Source organism: Sapajus apella, unplaced genomic scaffold (assembly GCF_009761245.1).
Source record: "Sapajus apella isolate SASKATOON/1434 unplaced genomic scaffold, GSC_monkey_1.0 scaffold91, whole genome shotgun sequence".
Lineage (NCBI taxonomy): Eukaryota > Metazoa > Chordata > Mammalia > Primates > Cebidae > Sapajus > Sapajus apella.
In genome coordinates, this window is record NW_022437031.1 from 2,291,606 (window position 1) to 2,311,451 (window position 19,846).

At 37.3% G+C, this 19,846-nt stretch overlaps 1 protein-coding gene across 3 annotated transcripts in view; it reads left to right on the forward strand.

Annotated features, from left to right (window-relative positions):
- The window catches only part of ZC3H12B (zinc finger CCCH-type containing 12B), a 504,463-nt gene that overhangs the window by 150,212 nt on the left and 334,405 nt on the right, over positions 1–19,846 (forward strand). The window lies entirely within an intron of this gene.

Below are 19,846 nucleotides of genomic sequence, written 5' to 3' on the forward strand. Positions count from 1 at the left end.
TGAGAGCTCACTGAAGAGTAGCTCCCACCTGATCCTCACAGTCCCCAGGGTTAGTTTTCTCCCTCACACAAATTGCTTGTAAAGTGAAGTGACAGACAAGAAGGGGCAGGACTCTCAGGATCCAGCAGGATGAGCTGCTGCTGCCCACTGCTTCCTGTGTTGCAAGAGAGCCTCCACACCCAACACTTGTCCTGGGTTTCAGCACCAAATGTAAGAGTTAAAGAGGAAAGAAACATGAAAAGTGGCTCAACAATCAAATACAGGTTTATTTTGGATAATAAACATGAGAGAGGCATTTGGCCAATTTTGATCAGGAGCACTCTCTTACAGATGAAGAGTATTTAAGGGTTCAGGGTGAGAGAACTAATCGCAGGCTTGGAATGTTTCTGTGTGGGAGAGAACTTTATTTCAGGGTTGGAATGTCTCTGGTTGGAGGGGAGATTATCTTGGGGCTGACATCTCTCCAGCCAGATGGGAGATTTTCTCAGGGCTGGCATGTCTCTCATCGTGGAGGGTTTATCTTATGGTTGAAATGTTTCTTGTCAGATATGTCATTTGTGGTTTATGGTCATGCTGACCTTAGACATTAGGCTGATACCCTTTGGATTTAGGCAGTTTTTTATTAAGGTGAGCTTTAAAATGGTGGTGCTGGGAGGGGACAAGATGGCTGAATAGGAACAGCTCTGGTCTGCATCACCCAGTGTGACCAACACAGAAGGCGAGTGATTTATGCATTTTCAACTAACATACCCAGTTCATGTCAGTGGATATAATCACGAAGGGCAGGCAGAAGCAGGATGGTGTGTTGCTTTACCCGTGAAGGGTGAGGATCAAGGGAACATTCCTCCCCTAACCAAGAGAAGCTGAGAGGCACTCTGATACCCAGCCCAGATACTACACTTTTCCCAGGGCTTTTGCAATCTGCGGTGAGGAGATTCCCTCAGTTGCCTACACCACAAGGGCCCTGGGCAGCTGTTTGGGCAAACACTGAGCTAGCTGCAGGACATTTGTTTCTTTTTGGTTCTCCCCCCTGTGGAGCTTGGAACCCCAGTGAGACAGAACAGTTTACTACCCTGGAAAGGGGGCTAAAGACAGGGAGCCAAGTGGTGGTTTCACTCAGTGAGTCCAACTCCCACAGAGACCAACAAGCTAAGAACCACTGTTTTGAAATTCTCATTGCCAGCACAGCAGTCTGAAGTCGACCTGAGATGATTGAGCTTGTTTGGGATAGAGGTATCACCATTACTGGGTTTAGCAGCCTGGACTCTACCCTGACAGTACTAAGGAGACTGGAAGTTTTTGACTGGACAGAATTTACCACAGCATGGCAAAGTGGCTGTGGCCAGACTGCTTCTCTAGATTTCTCCTCATTGGGCAAGGCATCTCTGAAGGAAAGGTAACAGGCCCAGTCAGGGGCTTACAGATAAATCTCCCATCTCCCTGGCACAGAGCACTTGGGGGAAGGAGCAGCTGTGGGTGTACCTTCAGTGTATTTAATCTATTGTACCTACTGGCTTTGGAGACACCAGCTGCTCCTGACAAGAGGGATTCTCTCAGCACAGCACACAAACTCTGCTAAGAGACAGACTACCTCTTCAAGTGAATCTCTGACCACTGTGCTTCCTGACTGGTAGAGACCTCCCAACAGGGTTCAACAGACACCTCATAGAGGAGAGCTCTGGCTGGCAACATGCCAGTGCCCCTCTGGGAAGAAGATTCTTGAGGAAGGTGCAGGCAGCAATCTTTGCTGTTTTGCAACCTCCACTGGTTATGTCCAGGTGAACAGGGTCTGGATTGGACCTCCAGCAGACTGCAGCAGACCTGCAGAAGAGGGGCCTGACTGTTAGAAGAAAAACTAACAAACACAAAGCACCAAGGTCAACATCAACAACGACAACAAAAAACTCAAACAAAAACCCCATTCATAGGTCATCAGCCTCAAAGATCAAATGTAGATAAATCCATGAAGATGAGGAAAAACCAGTGCAAAAATGCTGAAAATTTCAAAAACCAGAATGCCTCTTCTCCAAATGATCACAACTTCTCTCCAGCAAGGGCACAAAGATGGATGGAGAATGGCATTAACAAACTGATAGAAGTAGGCTTCAGAAGGTAGGAATAACAAACTCCTCTGAGCTAAAGGAACATGTTGTAACCCAATGCAAAAAAGCTAAGAACCTTGGTTAAATAGTCACAGAAACTGCTAACTAGAATAACCAGTTTAGAGACGAAAATAAGTGACCTGGTGGAGCTGAAAACTACAGCAGAATTTCATGAAGCATACACAAGTATCAATAGCCAAATTGATCAAGGTGAATGGAGAATATCAGAGATTGAAGGTCAACTTACTAAAAAAAGGCATGAATTTGTATTCAGATTATATAAAATGGAATGAAAAGGAGTGAATGAAATCTCCAAGAAATATGGGACTAAGTGAAAAGATCAAACCTACGATTGATTGGTGTACCTGAAAATGATGGGAAATGTGGAATCAAGTTTGAAAACACACTCCAGTATATTATATGGGAGAAATTCCTCAACCTAGCAAGACAAGCCAACATTCAAATTCAGGAAACAGAGAACACCATAAAGATATGCATCAATAGAAGTAACCCCGACACATATAATCATCAGATTCTCCAAGGTTAAAACAAAGGAAAAAATGTTAAGGACAGCCAGAGAGATAGGTCAGGTTACCTACAATGGGAAGCCCATCAGACTAACAGAGGATCTCTGCAGAAACCCTATGAGCCAGAATAGAGTGGATCTAATATTCAACATTCCTAAAGAAAAGAATTTTCAACCCAGAATTCCATATCCAGGCAAACTAAGCTTCATCAGCAAAGGAGAAATACAGTCCTTTCTAGGCAAGCAGATGCTGAGGGATTTTGTCACCAACTGGCCTGCCTTACAAGAGCTCCTGAAAGAAGCACTAAATATGGAAAGGCAATACCAACCACTGCAAAAACACACCCAAATATAAAGACCTACAACATTATAAAGAAAGTGCATCAACTAATGTGCAAAATAACAAGCTAGCATCAAAATGACAGGATTAAATCATCACATAACAATAATAACCTTAAATGTAAATGTGCTAAATGACACATTTACAATAAAAAGACACAGACTGGCAAATTGGATAAAGAATCAAGACCCATCAGTGTGCTGTATTCCCGTGACCCATCTCACATGCAAAGGCACACAGAGGCTTAAAATAAGGGGTTGGAGGAATACTTACCAAGCAAAAGAAAGTAAAAAAAAAAAAAAAAAGTAGTGGTTGCAATCCTAGTCTCTGATAAAACAGACTTTAAATTAACAAAAATTGAAAAGACAAGGACATTACAGAATGCTGAAGGAATCAAAGAATCAAGAAGAGCTAACTATCCTAAATATATATGTTCCCAATGCTAGAATACCCAGATTTATTAAACAAGTTTTTAGAGACTTACAAAGAGACTTAAACTCCCACAAAATAATGATGGGAGACTCTAACATGCCGCTATCAATATTAGATCAATGAGACAGAAAATTAACAAGGATATTCACTACTTGAACTCAGCTCTGGACCAAGTGGACCAAATAAAAGTCTACAGAACTCTCCACCCCAAATCAACAGAATATACATTCTTCTCAGCACCACCTCACACTTATTCTAAAATTGGCCACATAATTGGAAGTGAAACACTCCTCAGCAAATGCAAAAGTACTGAAATCATAGCATTCTCTCCGACGACAGTGCAATCAAATCAGGACTCAGGATTAAGAAACTCACTCAGAACTACACAACTACATCAAACTGGACAACCTGCTCCTGAATGACTACTGGGTAAATGAGAAAATTAAGGCAGAAATAAGTGTTCTGAAACCAATGAGAACAAAGACACAACATACAAGAATCTGTGGACACAGCTAAAGCAGGGGAATCTATAGCACTATATGCCCACAGGAGAAAGCAGGAAAGATCTAAAATTGAAACCCTAACATCACAATTGAAAGAACTAGAGAAGAAAGAACAAACAAATTCAAATGCTAGCAAAAGACAAGAAATAACTATGATCAGAGAAGAACTGAAGGAGATAGTGACACAAAAATCCCTTCAAAAAAATCAATGAATTCAGGAGTTGATTTTTTGAAGAGAATAACAAAATAGACCACTAGCCAGACTAATATAAAAGAGAGAAGAATCAAATAGATACAATAAAATATAATCAAGGGGATATCACCACTTATTACAGAAATACAAACTACCATCAGGGAATACTATAAACACCTCTACACAAATACATTTTTTAAAATTGAGAAGAAATGGATAAATAACTGGACACATACACCCTCCCAAGACTAAACCAAGAAGAAGTTAAATCTTTGAATAGACCAATATCAAGTTCTGAAATTGAGGCAGTAATTAACAGCCTACCAACCAAAAAAAAAAAAGGCCAGAACAAGATGGATTCACAGCAGAATTCTACCCCAGTTACAAAGAGGAGCTGGTACCATTTCTTCTAAAACTATTACAAACAGTAAAAAAGAGGCACTCTTCCCTAACTCATTTTATAAGGCCAGAATCATCCCGATACCAAAACCTGGCAGAGACACAAGAGAAAAAAATTTCAGGCCAATATCCCTGATAAAAATCAATGAGAAAATTCTCAACAAAATACTGGCAAACCGAATCCAGCAGCACATCAAAAAGCTTATCCACTACAATCAAGTAAGCTTCATTCCTGGCATGGAAGGCTGGTTCAACAAATGTAAATCAACAAATGTAACACATCACATAAACAGAACCAATGACAAAAAATGCATGATTATCTCATACATGGAGAAAAAGGTCTTTGATATAATTTAACACCCCATTATGCTAAAAATTCTCAATAAACTAGGTATTGATGGAACATATCTTAAAATATTAAGAGCTATTTATGACAAACCCATAGCCAATATCATACTGAATTGGCAAAAGCTTAAAGCATTCCCTTTGAAAACCAGTACAAGACAAGGATGCACTCTCTCACCACTCCTATTCAACATAGTATTGGAAGTTCTGGCCAGGGCAATCAGGAAAGAGAAATAAATAAATGGCATTCAAATAGAAAAAGACGAAGTCGAATAAGTGGTCTCTGTTTACAGGTGACATGATTGTATTTTTAGAAAACCCAATAATCTCAGCTCAAAATCACCTAAAGCTGATAAGCAACTTCAGCGAAGTCTCAGGATACAAAATCAATGTGCAAAAATCACAAGCATTCCTATACACTAATAACAGAGAGCCAAATCATGAGTGAAATTCCATTCACAATTGCTACGAAAAAGAATAAAATACATAGGAATATAACTGAAAAGGAACATGAAGGACCTCTTCAGAGATAACTATAAACCACTGCTTAAGGAAATAAGAAAGGACAGAAACAAATGAAAAAACATTTCATGATCATGGATAGGAAGGATCAATATTGTGAAAATGGCCATACTACCCAAAGTAATTTATATATTAAATGCTGTCTTCATCAAGCTACCATAGATTTTCTTCACAGAATTAGAAAAAACTACTTTAAGTTTCATATGGAACCAAAAAAGATCCTGTATACCCAAGACAATCCTAAGCAAAAAGAACAAAGCTGGAGGCATCATACTACCTGATTTCAAACTATACTACAAGGCCACAGTAACAAAAACGGCCTGGTACTGGTACCAAAACAGATATATAGACCAATGGAACAGAACAGAGGCCTCAGAAATAACTCCACCCATCTACACCCATCTTATCTTTGACAAACCTGACAAAAACATGCAATGGGGAAGGGATTCCCTATTTAATAAATGGTGTGGGGAAAACTGGCTAACCATATGCAGAAAACTGAAACTAGGCCCCTTCCTTACACCTTATACAAAAATCAACTCAAGATGGACTAAAGGCTTAAACGTAAGATGTAAAACCATAAAAACCCTAGAAAAAAACCTAGGCAGTACCATTCAGCACGTAGGCATGAGTAAAGGCTTTATGACTAAAACCAAAAGAAATGGCAACAAAAGCCATTAGATACCATAGACAAATGGTATCTAATTAAACTTAAGGATTTCTGCACAGCAAAAGAAACAATCATTAGAGTGAGCCAGCAACCAACAGAATGGGAAAAACTTTTTTACAATCTACCCATCTGACAAAGTGCTAATATCCAGAATCTACAAAGAGCTAAAACAAATTTACAACAACAAAAAAAAAAAAACTACCACATCAAAGAGTGGGCAAAGGATATGCACAGACACTTTTCAAAAGAAGACATTTATGCAGCCAACAAACATATGAAGAAATGCTCATCATCACTGGTCATTAGAGAAATGCCTATCAAAACCACATTGAGATGCCATCTCTCGCCAGTTAGAATGGTAATCTTTCAAATATCTGGAAACAACAGATACTGGAGAGAATGTGGAGAAATAGGAACACTTTTACACTGTTGATGGTAGTGTACATTAGTTCAACCATTATAGAAGACGGTGTGACGATTCCTCAAGGGTCTAGAACTAGAAATACCATTTGATCCAGCAATCCCATTACTGGGTATATACCCAAAGAAATATAAATCGTTCTACTATAAAGACACATGCACACGTATGTTCATTGTGGCACTGTTTACAATAGAAAAGACTTGGAACTAACCCAAATGCACATCAATGATAGACTGGATAAAGAAAATGTGGCACATATACACCATGGAATAATATGCAGCCATAAAAAAGGATGAGTTCATGTCCTTTGCAGGGACATGGATGAAATTGGAAATCATCATTCTCAGCAGACTGACACAAGAGCAGAAAACCAAACATCACATGTTCTCACGCACAAGTGGGTGTTGAACAATGAGAACATATGGACACAGGGAAGGGAACATCACACACTGGGGTCTTCTGGGGTGCGGGGCGCTAGGGGAGGGATAACAGGGTGTGGGGGGATTTGGGAGGAATAACATTAGGAAAACTACCTAATATACGTGATGGGGGATGGATACAGCAAACCCCCATGGCATGTGTATACCTATGTAATGATCTTGCATGATCTGCACATGTACTCAAGAACTTAAAGTACAATAAAAAAAATCAAATAGGAAAACAATTAAAATTGCTTACAATTAAAGTGGCCAGAGATTAAAAAATAAAAATAAAATAAAAAATAGAATTGTTACAATGAGGATAAAATGCCCAAGAATACAGCTTAGAAGTTACCTGAAGGACCTCCTCAAGGAGAACTACAAATCACTGTTCAAGTAATAAGAGAGGACACAAACAAATTGAAAACAATTTTATGGGTAGAAAGAATCAATATCGTGAAAACGACCATATTGCCCAAAGTAATTCATAGATGCTACTCCCAATGCTTTTCCCATCAAGCTACTATTTAGTTTCTTCACAGAATTACCAAAAACTACTTCAAATTTTATATGGAACCAAAAAAGAGCCCATAGAGTCGAGACATCCAATAGCAAAGCCTTTGAGTCAACCCAAATGCCCATCAATGATGAACTGGATAAAGAAAATGTGGCACATATACACCGTGAAATACTATGCAGCCATAAAGAAGAATCAGTTTATGTCCTTTGCAGGGACATGGATGAAGCTGGAAACCATCATTCTCAGCAAATTAATACAGGAACAAAAAACCAAACACTGCATGTTCTTACTCATAAGTGGGAGTTGAAATATGAGAACGTATGGACATAGTGGGGAGAACATTACACACTGGGACCTGTCAAGGGGTGGAGGGCGAGGGGAGGGAGAGCATTAGAACAAATAATTCATGTGGGGCTTAAAACCTAGATGACAGGTTTCTGGGTGCAGGAAACAAGCATGACACATGTATACCCATGTAACAATCTTACTCATTCTGCATATGTATCCCAGAAATTAAAGTACAATAAAATGTTTTTAAGAAATCACAATGAGATACCATCTCCTGCCAGTTAGAATGGCAATTATCACAAAGCCAGGAAACAACAGATGCTGGTGAGGCTGTGGAGAAATAGGAACGCTTTTACACTGTTGTGTGAGTGTAAATTTGTTCAACCATTGTGGAAGACAGTGTGGGAATTTCTCAAGGATCTAGTACCAGAAATACTATTTGATCCAGCAATCTCATTACTGGGTATATACCCAAAGTATTATAAATCATTCTACTATAAAGACATATGTGCATGTATGTTTATTGTAGCACTATTTACAATAGCAAAGACTTAGAACCAATCTGCATGCCAATCAATGATAGACTGGATAAGGAAATGTGGCACATATATTACATAGAATACTATGCAGCAATCAAAGTGAATCAGTTCATCTCCTTTGCAAGGACATGGATGAAGCTGAAAGCCATCATTCTCTCAAAGTAAAACAGGAACAGAAAACCAAACACTGCATGTCCTCACTCATGAGTGGGAGTTGAACAATGCAAACCTTGGGCACAGAGAGGGGAACATTACATACTAGTGCCCATGAGGGTGTGGGGAGCAGGAGGAGGGAGAACATTAGGAGAAATATCTAATGCTTGTGGGGCTTAAAACAGATGATGGTTGATAGGTGTAGCAAACTACCATAGCACATGTATAGCTATGTAACAGATCTGCACATTCTGCACCTGTATCCCAGAACTTAAAATGAATTAATAAAAAAGAAAAAAATTATAAATAAATAAAATTAAAATGGCAGTGATTGTCCAAAACAGCGATGTTCCTACTCTGCCAGTACCATTCTGTATATAGGCCATGACAAAGATTTCATGATGACACCAAAAGCAATTGCAACAAAAACAAAAATTAAATATGACCTAATTAAACTAAAGAGCTTCTTCACAGCAAAGAAATTATTAACAAACAACTTACAGAATTGAAGAAAATATTTGCAATCTGCACATTCACAAGTGTCTAATATCTGGAATCTTTAAGAAACTTTATGACAAACCAACAGCCAATATCATACTGAATGGGCAAAAACTGGAAGCATTCCCCTTGAAATGTGGCACTAGACAAGGATGCCCTCTCTCACCACTCCTATTCAATATAGTACTAGAAGTTCTAGCCAGAGCAATCAGGCAAGAAAAATAAATAAAAGATATTCAAATAGGAAAGGAGGAAGTCAAATTGTCTCTATTTGCAGACGACATGATTGTATATCTAGAAGACCCCATCGTCTCAGCCCCAAATCTCCTGAAACTGATAAGCAACTTCAGCAAAGTCTCAGGATACAAAATCAATGTGCAAAAATCACATGCGTTCCTATACACCAATAACAGACTTAAAGAGAGCCAAATCAAGAACAAACTTCCATTCACAATTGCCACAAAGAGAATAAAATATCTAGGAATACAACTAACAAGGAACGTAAAGGACCTCTTCAAGGAAAACTACAAGCCACTGCTCAACGAAATAAGAGAGGACACAAACAGATGGAGAAACATTCCATGTTCATGGTTAGGAAGAATCAATATCGTGAAAATGGCCATACTGCCCAAAGTAATTTACAGATTCAATGCTATCCCCATCAAGCTACCAATGACCTTCTTCAAAGAACTGGAAAAAACCATCTTAAACTTCATGTGGAACCAAAAGAGAGCCCGCATAGCCAAGTCAATTCTAAGCAAAAAGAACAAAGCGGGAGGCATCACACTACCGGACTTCAAACTATACTACAAGGCTACAGTAATCAAAACAGCATGGTACTGGTACCAAAACAGAGAGATAGACCAATGGAACAGAACAGAGGTCTCGGACACAATGCAACATATCTACAACCATCTGATCTTTGACAAACCAGACAAACACAAGTAATGGAGAAAGGATTCCCTGTTTAATAAATGGTGTTAGGAAAACTGGCTAGCCATTTGCAGAAAGCAGAAACTGGACCCCTTCCTGACAACTTACACTAAAATTAACTCCAGATGGATTAAAGACTTAAACATAAGACCTAACACCATAAAAACCCTAGAAGAAAATCTAGGCAAAACCATTCAGGACATAGGTGTAGGCAAGGACTTCATGACCAAAACACCAAAAGCATTGACAACAAAAGCCAAAATAGACAAATGGGACCTAATCAAACTCCACAGCTTCTGCACAGCAAAAGAAACAGTCATTAGAGTGAATTGGCAACCAACAGAATGGGAAAAAATTTTTGCAGTTTACTCATCTGACAAAGGACTGATATCCAGAATTTATGAAGAGCTAAAACAGATTTGCAAGAAAAAAATTAGCAAACCCATTCAAAAGTGGGCAAAGGATATGAACAGACACTTTACAAAAGAAGACATACATGAGGCCAACAAACATATGAAAAAATGCTCATCATCACTGGTCATCAGAGAAATGCAAATCACAACAACATTGAGATACCATCTCACGCCAGTTAGAATGGCGATCATTAAAAAATCTGGAGACAACAAATGCTGGAGAGGATGTGGAGAAATAGGAACACTTTTACACTGTTGATGGGAGTGTAAATTAGTTCAACCATAGTGGAAGACGATTCCTCAAGGACCTAGAAATAGAAATTCCATTTGACCCAGGAATCCCATTACTGGGTATATATCCAAAGGATTATAAATCATTCTACTATAAGGACACGTGCACACGAATGTTCATTGTAGCACTGTTTACAATAGCAAAGACCTGGAACCAACCCAAATGCCCATCGATGATAGACTGGACAGGGAAAATGTGGCATATATACACCATGGAATATTATGCAGCCATAAAAAAATGATGAGTTTGTGTCCTTTGTACGGACATGGATGAACCTGGAAACCATCATTCTCAGCAAACTGACAGAAGAGCAGAAGATCAAACACCACATGTTCTCACTCATAGGCGGGTGTTGAAAAATAAGAACACATGGACACAGGGAGGGGAGCACTACACACTGGGACCAGTTGAGGGGAAATAGGGGAGGGACGGTGGGGAGTGGGGAGTGGGGAGCTGGGGAGAGATAGCAAGGGGAGAGATACCAGATGTAGGTGATGGGGAGGAAGGCAGCAAATCACACCGCCACATGTGTACCTATGCAACAATCTTGCATGTTCTTCACATGTACCCCAAAACCTAAAATGCAATAAAATAAATAAATGGAAAAAAAAAGCAGGGAAAAAAAAAGAAACTTTATCAGTTTCAGAAGCAAAAAATCCAATTTAAGAGTTTGCAAATGACATGCGCAGACACCTTTTCAAAGACATAAATACAGCTAACAAGCATATGAAAAATTGCTCAATATTACTAATCATTAGAGAAATGCAAATCAAAAGCACAATGAAATACCACTTATACCAGTCAGACTGGCTATTGTTAAAAAGTGAAAATGAACAGTTGCTGTCTAGGTTGTGAAGAAAAGGGAACACTTATACACTGCCGATGGGAGTGTGAATTAGTTGAGCCATTGTGACAAGCAGTTTGGCAATTTCTCAAAAAACTTAAAACAGAATTATCATTTTCCCCAGAGATTCCATTACTATGTTTGTACCCAAAGGAATGTAAATCATTCTACTCTAAAGACATGCACACATATGTTCATCTGAGTACTATTCACAGTAGCAAAGCCATATAATCAATCTAGAAAATGTGGTACATATATACCAATAAATTCTATGCAGTCATAAAAAAAAAGAGATTGTATCTTCTTTATCAACATGGATGAAATTGGGTGCCATTATCCTAACCAAACTAACATAGAAACAGAAAACCAAATATCACATGTTCTTACTTATAAGTGGAAACTAAACATTGAGCACATATGGACATAAAGAAGAGAACAGACACCGAGGCATATTTAAAGTTGGAGGTTGGAAGGAGGGTAAGGATTGAAAAACAACTTATTGGATACTAGACTCATTATCTGAGTACAACAAACCCCAGTTACGTGCAATTTACTTACATGACAAGCATACACATGTACCTTTGATCCTGAAATAAAAGTTTAGAAAATTATACATATATGAAGAAAACAGTCTTATGGGTGTGGAATCAAAGTTACACTTGGAGAAATTTAGACTTATTTGTGAGATACTTACCCCTTCCTGATAGGAAAAAAAATTATATATATATATATATATATATATATATATATATATATATGTGTGTGTTTATAGTTACAGGTTTGGTTGTTTATTGTCTGTTTTCTCAAAGAAAATATATAAGGAACTTATCCCTATTCTTCATTTCTGAATGCTTAGTGTCTTGATTATACCTAATCTACAGAAAATGTGTATTTTTTGGTTGGATGAATATTTATAGATAAGATGGCAATTAGAAAGGAAATAATTTGGGGAAGTTATTACCTTATGTCCTTTATTATGTTTGTAAAGTGAAAAAGAGGCATTCTGTGGGTAAGTGAGGGTGGTGTGTAGTACAGTTTTAAAGTTAACTCTGAGAAGAATTGAAATAGGAAGTAAATGGATTGCCCAGCACATTTGGAATTCCAGATAAGGTTAAACTTTTCCAGTTTTGAACTCCTATTGATATTATATATGTAAAGCACAAAACAAATTAGCACATAGTAAGTCTTAGATGTATGTTAATTGCCGTCCTCTCCTTTTTCCTGGTACCATGAGGCATTTTAGCATTTGACTTGTTTAAGGTATGTTATCTCAATATTTCTACATTGTGTATGTCTTGATAGCAGAGACCATGTCTTATATTATTTTGTATTCTCAACGCTTTTTCCTCTTTTGACAGAATAATGATGACAGTAGCAATATGGGCAGACTCATGTATAGTATACCATGTTGTATATTGCAAAGTTTTTTTGCAAATCATCTCATTTGATCTTTAGAACAACATTGCTGTAGGTTTCACCGCAAACAGATGGATAAGCAGAACTCCACATCCTGCTAGGTAATCGATTTCAATACATACTCGTACTGAATCTGTGAGATGTTGCAGAAGGTGGATTTTGATGCATGGAATTTGTAAACTAGTGAAGAGGGCCATCAGAGATTGGTAGATACTAGCACCTTTTAAACAGTAATGTGTAAATTGTGAACAGAAACCTTTGGGAAAGGAATTAATTTGTTCAAGTGACAGTATTTCCTATGTCTTTTTAGACAAGATGCATAGTTGGTAATTCAGTAGCTCCTAAAACCTTTATGAGCTGTGGGAAAACTCTTGTTTTTAAAACAATTTCAGTTTATTTGAATCATCAGTGAGATAGGAAATAGTCTGCAAATCTCTGTAAATACTTCAAGACCAATATGATGCAGAAGATAAAGTAGGAAGAATTTGCTTAACAGCATCTAAAAATGGAGTTGAATTTTTATACATAACAGAAGTTTGAAAGTGTCCAGATAAAATTGTGTAAATAACTTCACGCTAAAGATGACATATCAGGAACTGCAAGCAGAATTAATAAAGTAACTATTGCACCATTCTTGATAACCAAATCTTGAAATATTTCCCAAAGCTCATATAGCTTATTTACTGATATGTGAATGGTGAGATGCCAATAGGGCAATAAATGTTCTTTATCTACCACAGCTTTAGTCTATTATGATTTCCCAAAATCTATATTAGCAAGTGCACCTAAACAAATTAAAATTCAACAGTACTACAATCAGAGAAAGGCATGCATTTTGGAATCAAACCACTCTGGATTATATTATTTATGGAGGGTTGTTTTTTCATAAAAAATAGTTTTCTAGCACCTTAGGTAGCTAGGAGTTGGAGAATCAAATGATTACTCTTTGTGTCTTTCACAGTAACGTCAACAGAACAACTTACAAAACCCTAGTTGCTATGGTTTTTCTGTGATAGAAAAATAGCAGGTTCCAGGTGTAGTGGGTCACGCCTGTAATCTCAGCCTTTGGAAGGCTGAGGTGGGCAGATCACTTGAGGTTAGGAGTTCAGTACCAGCCTGGCCAACATGGTGAAACCCTGTCTCTACAAAAAATACAAAATTAGCCAGGAGGCAGAGGGAGGAGAATCCCTTGAACCTGGGAGTCTGAGGTTGCAGTGAGCCAACATCTCACGATTGTACCTTATCCGGGGTCACAGAGTGAGACTCTGTCTCAAAAAAAAAAAAAAAAAAAAAAAAAGTGGCAGGAAAAGAGCTTATATTTCTTCCTTTCTTCTTTTATTTCAATAGGTTTTTGTGAAACAGGTGATGTTGTGCTGTTTAGTTACATGAATAAGTTCTTTAGTAATGATTTCTTAGATTTTGGTGCACCCATCACCTGAGCATTGTACACTGTACCCAATGTTTAGCCCTTTATTTCTCACCACCCTCCATCCTTTTTTTCCAAGTCCCCAAAGTCCAATGAATTATTCTTATGCCTTTGCTTCCTCATAGCTTAGCTCCCACATATGAATGAGAACAATGTTTGGTTTTTCATTTCTGAATTACTTCACTTGGAATAATAGTCTCCAATTCCATGCAGGTTTTTGCAAATGATTTTATTCCTTTTTATTGCTGAGTACTATTCCATGGGGTGTGTGTGTGTGTGTGTGTGTGTGTGTGTGTGTGTGTGTGTATGTGTGTGTACCACATTTTCTTTGTTCACTCATTGATTGATGGGCACTTCGGCTGGTTCCATATTTTTTCAATTGCAAATTGTGCTGCTATAAATGTATATGCAAGTTATCTTTTTCGTATAATGCCTTCTTTTTCTCTGGGTAGATACCTAGTAGTGGGATTGCTGGATCAAACAGTAGATCCACTTTTAGTTCTTTAAGGAATCTCCCCACTGTTTTTCATTTTTTAACAACCCACTTATCTTTAACTTTCCTTGGTTCTATATTAACTTCTTTTTTTTTTTTTCTTTTTTTGAGATGGAGTTTCGCTCTTGTTACCCAGGCTGGAGTCCAATGACGCGATCTCGGCTCACTGCAACCTCCGCCTCCTGGGTTCAAGCAATTCTCCTGCCTTAGCCTCCCGCGTAGCTGGGATTACAGGCATGCGCCACCATGCCCAGCTAATTTTTGTATTTTTAGTAGAGACAGGGTTTCACCATGTTGACCAGATGGTCTCGATCTCTTGACCTCGCGATCCACCCGCCTCGGCCTCCCAAAGTGCTGGGATTATAGGCGTGAGCCACCGTGCCCGACCTTATATTAACTTCTATACACTACTGTATCATTTCTCTTCTTTCTCTTTGTTCTTATACCTGTTAACATGGACAGCTGGTGAATTGGCCTTCACATTGGTGGATGTGCTGTTGTTTTACCATTGGGAAAAAGTTAGAAGATAGTGATCTGGCTCAGGTTCTATGAGTAACATAATCACGGCTTACAGACCTCAAGTCAGCACTTTCTGGATAGCTGAAAAAATTACACTTTAAAATCCTAAACCATGAAGGCCTTCAGAGCTAGTCTTTTGATTTTCTAATGACATATGGAAAATGATAAGAGACTCTACCATTCTATGTTGGGAAAATACATATATTTCTAATTTAAGAGGAGATTACTGAAGAGAGAAAAATATCTACCAAATGGGGAAAAAAATGATTTGGACAGTATTTAATCAAGTCTATGGTAGAAAGACTTTAAAATTATCAATGGCAAAAAAACGCAATTACTTTTGCACCAACAAATATTTTTATTGATTTTATTTTTTATAAATTTTTTGTGGTACATAGTAGGTGTACATATATGGAGTACATAAGATGTTTTGATACAGGCATACAATGCATAATAACCACATTAGAGTAAATGTCAAGCATTTATTCTTTCTTTGTGTTATAAACCATCTAATTATACTTCTAGCTATTTAAAAATACATAATAAACTATTGTTGACTATAGTCACCCTGTTGTGCTATTCAATACTAGATGTTACTCATTTTATATAATTATAATTTTGCATGCATTAATCATCCCCACCCCTACCCTCCACCCACTATCTTTCTCAGTCTTTGGTAACTATCATTCTACTCTTGATCTCCATGAGTTCAATTGTTTTAATGTTTAGCTTTCAAAAATATGTGAGAACATGTGTAATTTTGTTTTTTGGTACCTGGCTTTTTTCGTTTAACATAATAACCTCCAGTTCCAGACATATTATTGCAAATTATAAGATTTCGTTCATTTTTATGGCTGAATATTATTCCATTATATATATAAACCACATTTTAAAAAATCTATTCATCTGTTGATGGACACTTAGGTTGCTACCAATTTTGGCTATTGTGAATAGTATTGCAGTAAACACAGGAGTGCAGCTATCTTTTCAATATATTGATTTCCTTTCTTTGGGCTATATACCTAGCACTTTGAAATTGCTGAGTCATGTGGTTGCTCTATTTTGTTTTCTTGAGGAGCCTTCAAACTGTTATTCATAGTGGTTTCACTAATTTACATTCTCACTAACAATGTACAACATTTCACTTTCCTTCACATTGTTGCTGCTATTTGTTATTGATTGTCTTTTGGATGTAAGCCATTTTAACTGGGGTGAGATGATGTTTCATTAGAGTTTTGATTTGTATTTCTCTGATGATCAGTAATATTGAGCACCTTTTCAAATGCCTGTTTGCTATTTACCTGTCTTCTTCTGAGAAATGTCATTTACATTTATTCTTAGTTATCATTTTATTTGCAGCTACTGTAAATGAGATTATTTCTTGTTTTCTTTTTTAGATTGTTCATTGTTGGCATGTGGATATACTACCGATTTTTGTATGCTGATTTTATATGCTGCAATGTTGCTGATTTTTTTATTAGTTCTAAGTCTTTGAGTTTTTTCAAATATAAGATCATATCAAACAAAGATAATATGGCCTCTTTTATTCCAATTTGTATGCTCTTTATTTCTTTTTGTTGTCTGATTGCTCTTACTGGGACATTCAATATCACATTGAATAACAGTGATGTAAGTGGGAATATTTGTCATGTTTTGATCTTAGATGAAAGGCATTCAGTTTTTCCTCAGTATGATAGTAGCTGTGGGTCAGTGGAATATGGCTTTTACTGTGTTGAGGTATATTTCTTATATACCCAGTTTTTGGTAGTTTTATTCAGGAGGGATGTTGAACATTACCAAATTCTTTGTCAGCATCAGTTGAATTTATCATATGATTTTTATCATATGACTTTTGTCCTACATTCTGTTGATACAATATATTACATTGGCTGATTTGCATATGTTGAACTGTTCCTGCATCCCTGGGATAAATTCCACTTGATCATGATGAATGATCTTTTTAATGTGTTGTTGAATTCGTTTTGCTAGTGTTATGTTGAGGATTTTTGCATTATTTTGTTTTCTTTTGTTTTGATTGAGACTGAGTCTTGCTCTTTCACCAGATTGGAGTGCAGTGGCATGATCTCAGCTCAGTTCAAGCAATTCTCCTACCTCAGCCTCCCGAGTAGCTGGGACTACAGACATGCACCACCAGACCCAGCTAATTTTTTTATTTTTAGTAGAGACAGTGTTTCATCATGATGGCCAGGATGATCTCGAGCTTTTGACCTAATGATCTGCCCACCTCAGCCTCCCAGTGTGCTGGGATTACAAGTGTGAGTCACCGTATCTGGCCTTTTGCATCAATATTAATCAGTGATCTTGGTCTGCAGTTTTGTTTTTGTTTTTTTTTTTTTAATATGTCTTTGTCTGATTTTGTTATCTGAGTAATTCTGGCCTCGTAGCATGAGTATGGAAGTCTTCCTTCCTCTTTAATTTTTTGGAATAGTTTGAGGAGGGATGACATTATTTCTTCAACTGTTTGCTAAGATTCAGCAGTGAAGCCAGTTTGCTGGGAGATGTTTTATCTTGTCTTCAATCTCATTGCTTGTTATTGGTCTGTTCAGGTTTTATATTTTTTCATGGTTCAATCTTGGTAGGTTGAATTTGTCTAGGAATTTGTTAATTTCTTCTAAATTTTCCAATTTATTGGCACATAGTTGCTCGTTGTAGCCTCTAATAATTCTTTTACTTTCTGCAGTATTGGTTGTAATGTTTCCTTTTTATCCATAATTTTATTTATTTGCATTTTCTCTTTTTTTCTTATTCTAGCTAAAGGTATATCAATTTCATTTGTCTTTTTGAAAAATCAACTTTTCCTTTCATCCATCTTTTGTGTGTTTTTTATTATAATTTTATTTATTTCCACTCTGATTTTTATTATACCTTCTACTAATTTGAGGTTTAGATTGTTCTTGCTTTTATAGCTTTTTAATGTGCATCATTAAGTGGTTTATGTGAAATATTTCTATTTTTTGATGCAGAAACTTATGCCTATCAACGTTCTTTCTAGTGTTGCTTTCTCTCTATCTCATTGTATTAGTCTGCTCTCACATTGCTATAAAGAAATACCTGAGACTGGAACTTTTATAATGAAGTTTAGTTGGCTCATGGTTAGTATTGGAAGTTCTGGTCAGGGCAATCAGGAAAGAAAAAGAAATCAAGGGTATTCAATTAAGCAAACAAGAAGTCAAATTGTCTCTATTTGCAGACGACATGATTGTATATTTAGAAGACCCCATCTTCTCAGCCCAAAATCTTCTTAAGCTGATACGCACCTTTAGCAAGTTCTCAGGATACAAAATCAACGTGCAGAAATCACAAGCACTCCTATACACTAATCACAGACAAAAAGCTAAATCATGAGTGAAGTTCCATTCACAATTGCTGCAAAGAGGATAAAATACCTAGGAATAAAACTAACAAGGGATGTGAAGGACCTTTGCAAGGAGAACTACACAACTACTACTCAAGGAAATAAGAGGACACAAACAGATGGAAAATCATTCCATGCTCATGGTTAGAAATAATCAATATCATGAAAATTGCCATACTGTCAAAAGTAATTTATAGATTCAATGTTATCCCCATCAAGCTACCATTGACCTTCTTCACAGAATTGGAGAGAAACACCATAAACTTCATATGGAACCAAAAGCCTGCATAGCCAAGACAATTCTAAGCAAAAAAAAAAAAAAAAAAAAAAAAGCTGGAAGCATCACACAACCTGACTTCAAACTATGCTACAAGGCTACTGTAACCAAAGAGCATGGTACTGGTACCAAAACAGACATTTAGACCAATGGGACAGGACAGAGGCCTCAGAAATAACACCACACATCTAAACCATCTGGTGTTTCACAAACCTGACAAAAACAAGCAATGGGGAAAGGATTTTCTGTTTAATAAATGGTGTAGTAAAACTGGGTAGCCATATGCAGAAAAGTGAAACTGGATCCCTTTCTTACACCTCATACAAAAATTAACCCTAGATGGATTAAATATTTAAACGTGAGGCCTAACACCATAAAAATTCTAGAAAAAAACCTAGGAAATACCACCCAGGACATAGGCATGAGCAAGGACTTCATGACTAAGATGCCAAAAGCAATGGCAACAAAAGCCAACATAGACAAATGGGATCTAATTAAACCAAAGAGATTCTGCACAGTAAAAGAAGCCATCATTAGAGTGAGCCAGCAACCAACAGAATGGGGAAAAAAATTTGCAATCTACCTATCTGACAAAGGGCTAATATACAGGCTGTAGAAGAAGCATAGTGGCTTCTGCTTCTGAAGAGGCCTCAGGGAGCTTTCATTCGTGGCAAAGGGGGAGCCAACACTTCAAATGGCTGGAGCAGGTGAAAGAAGGCTGGAGGTGTCACATACTTTTAAACAACCAGATCTCACAAGAGCAGCCACACTGTGGTAATACGTCTCCATGATTCTATCCACTCCCATCAGGCCCCACCTCCAACACTGGGAATTACAATTTGACATGAGATTTGGGAAGGGACAGATACAAATCATATCACCCATCCATGGCTTTTGATATGTCACATTTCCATTATAATTTTTTACAAGAATTTTTTTTTAATTCTTAATTTCTTCATTGACTCATTGGTCATTCAGGGCAATAGT